This window comes from Diorhabda sublineata, chromosome 4, assembly GCF_026230105.1.
Source record: "Diorhabda sublineata isolate icDioSubl1.1 chromosome 4, icDioSubl1.1, whole genome shotgun sequence".
NCBI lineage: Eukaryota > Metazoa > Arthropoda > Insecta > Coleoptera > Chrysomelidae > Diorhabda > Diorhabda sublineata.
The window spans coordinates 13,354,842-13,358,607 of NC_079477.1; positions in this window are offsets into that span (position 1 = coordinate 13,354,842).

Sequence of the window (3,766 nt, forward strand, 5' to 3'; positions counted from 1 at the left end):
GAGTGCTAGGTCGCGAGCAAATAGAGCTCTTTACTTGTTGGAGCTGTTGTGTGGGCGGTGAAAATAATTAAATAAATCGTAGAAAGAGAACAAGTACAATTAGCATTAGGTATGTAGGGTGACAGATACGTGTGAACATCTGAAGTTTGCTTGTATAGATACTACAAGCTAAAGATTAGTGAAAGCAGGTAATGGATTCATGGACAGGAACTTCTCAATGCTGTAGATAAAGAATCAGTACATTAATATATTAAATCACAAGGAAGGATTTCTAAATATGTTGTCTCAATAAGTGCACTGAGAGATTATTTTTTAATATAGATGACGGGTGAGATATTATTTGGAAATATTTTCAGCTCAAGAGTTCATGAGAAGAAAGTGATGGAAGGGGGGAGGTGAAATTTCTTAGTATTGAGCTTGAGAGAGATGCAAATGAGATAGTCGTTGTGGTAAAAATCCAGTAAATAAGATTAAAAGAATAGTGATTCAACAAATGCTTGTAGTTTCCATCGATTCAACATATAATTAATGAATTGTGTTTTATAATTTGTTGTTTCTTGAATAGTACTTTTACTTTTGACGAAAGAATTTGGTGGTAAGAAGAACAAAAACTAGAAACTATGCTAATATGCTTAGATATTTTTGTTTCCTTAGAAAGGGTATAGTGATAAAACGATTTGTAGAAATGTGTAGATACTAGGAAATTGTAGACTGGTCCAAGAAATAAAAGTTCTAAAACAGCGAAAATCAAACACATTAGCCTTGTCAGATTTATAAATTTCACACACATGAATTCTTTCAAGCAAAATGTATGTCATGTCCGCTTTGTGTCTTCGCTGTAATAAATATAATAAAAAGTATGAATTGGGAGGGCTTTTTGCCCCCTTTTTAAATATTTTTAGGCTCCTCACTTCATTATTTAGGAGCTAATGAAAGGCTTTTAATTTTCGTTTTATCTGAGTTATGTATATGGATTTCATTATTCTGTTATTAAATATATCCATCCTATTATATCTTGCGTTTCGTAATTACACATCTTTCAGCCAAGAAAAGTCGATTATTTCAATAATGCAACTAGAGATTTTTATAACGATATACCCTGTCATCAACAAAAATTAAGTAAATTTTACAAAAATGAAGTTGCCGTCGTTCCTGAATAAAGCAAATAACATGGATTGCAATTGACAAATAATATTTAAGATTTAATTCTTCAGCGTCCTTTAGTACTAAGTTTGAATTTCTGGATCCGTTGATAAAGCAGCTAATCAAACTTCGAGTAATTAGTTAATACAAAAATCAAAGAAACCATTGTTGCAAATAGATTGTAGAATGAAAACTAGAAGATATCATATTTTATTGGTATATTTTCGCTTGTGGTAAAAGTTTGCATATACTGTACGAGATGATTATACTATGTATTACCTATACTTCATACCCGTACATTATAACTTTTATCACTTACTAGTTGCATAATATATTTTTGATATAATTACAGGAAGCTATTTCTACCAACACGGACCGGTCCGATACATGTAGAATGTTCCCCTTGATTCATAGGGATTTTTCTTGTTACTTTTCTAAAACTATATTCGTATTCTCTCTTATAATAATAAATAAAACAGTTATGCTTCGGTCAAATATCAGGTATAAGGAAGTTTCTTTCGACAAAGAGAAAATAGCTTATATCTAGTTACCCACAATTTTTAGTTTGAGAAATAGTTCATAACCAACGATTTGTTTAGATTTTATTTGGTACTTTTTAAAAGAAACAAAAAAAAAATTAAAAAATAGGAGATATTTGAAATAAATTGAGAATTCACTAGATACCAGATATTACCTCCTTTTTATCTAGGTGCTTCCACAATTTGTACTCCTAGGTTATGGTCTACATTTTCTGTGATTTAAAAACTTTCACATTCCATTTATCGTCTATTAGTCGATTGTCGGTTGAATAAAATCTTGTTAAATACTTTAATCCAGCGAATATGCACAATTTTCTTTCACAAAAAAATTGTACAGACTATTATTAACATAAAATTTACGACCTCTTTTCTCTTCTAGCTTTTTTAAACATCTTGACGGCCTTTTTTTCACGTCATATGTTGATGCCAAGTCTAGTTTTAAAAATTAGCTGCTCATTATGTAAATCGTCTAGATATTAATTTAAACTGGTAACATTAATAATAAGGATTCGGAGTAGGGTATTTTGAGTAAATTGAGGTAACGACTCGGTTTTATAACATACAATAGGGCACGATCTTGCGTTTCAGTCGAATTTCGATTACTTACATATTTGTTTTTTGGTAAATGGGAAGATTTGAAAAAAATATGTTTACATCTATTAATTTGTATTAAGCTTCTGTAGCAATAGTTTTAGTTATTGAACTAGCATTTATTTAAACATAAACCCTAGACAAGATATGATTAAAAACCAATTTATCCATTCGATACAATTTTTTGTAACGCACGAAAGGTGTGTGTCTAAAGAGAAAGCAAAAAAAGTAATCATACTATAAATTGATTTAGTACAAACGAAATTCTTGAATTTAAATCTGATCATACATTATTAAATATATAACTGTTCGAGAAAGTTGCATAAAATGTGAATAAAATGTACAATAATATATTCTAAACAGTAACTGTCCTTTGGTTTACTTTCTCCGTCATCATCTTTGTTTACATTGTCTTTACGTTAAAGTTTCATGCTAGAATAGGACATCTTCAAATGCTTTGAGAAGAAAATTCAAAATGGAGATAATACCGATGAAAAGTGGGAATAATATCAAATGATTTAGTGAACGAAATAACTCAATATAATATTGTATCTCTTGTTCATATCCTTGAATCGTTAGTCAAGTATTGAACCGTAATTTCAACTAGAAAAGAGGGAAATTTACAAATCAATGTCATTAATATGTGCATATCTAGCATATCTAACTCACTTCGATAAAAAGTTTCTTTGTCTCAAAATATTTATTATTGATGAAAAAATTTTTTGGATCCTTATTCTTTGTTTTCAAATTTATTTATATTATATTTGAAAAAATCGTCGCACTTTTGGCACTAAAGACATGTTTTACCGTTAGAAATCAGTAAATATTAACAAAATACATAATTTATAAAAGTTTCCACGAAAAATAAAACATAGAAAATATCAATAATTTCATTTATTTAATAATTTTGCCCTCATTATTAGTCGATAGTTCATCTTCACAAATTATTACATTTAACAAATTTAAGAATTTTGTATGAAAAAATTCACATTTTGGTTAATTTTTCCTGATAATGCCCAAAATTTCTCTCGTCATACTTCCTTTGAGGAAATATCGCTGCTATAGACAGATAGATGGTTAAAAAGCTAGTATTAGAACATTTTTTATTGTAAGAAATGCACTAAAAGGCCTTCAAATACATTTGAAATATAAAGTATATATAGTATATATAAGTACATATTATATATAAATTACTTTTTCAGAGAAAGAAACCAAATATTTGAGTTTAATTATAATTGTATTTGAGTCACTGACCGAGTAGATGAACCCATCAAAAAGTTTCCCATTCATTTCAACAAATTGTGAAACTTTTTTTATATTTGTATTTAATTCCATTTAGATCATTTTGTCTGGTTGATGAAGTAAATCTAATATTAATTTTGTTTAACAAGTCGTAAATATTAGAACGAGATTTCATTCACGTTTCTATCTGAATTACCTGAAAATCACTCTTGATTAATCTTGAATTGGTTATATTTGTTAGTTGTTTACAT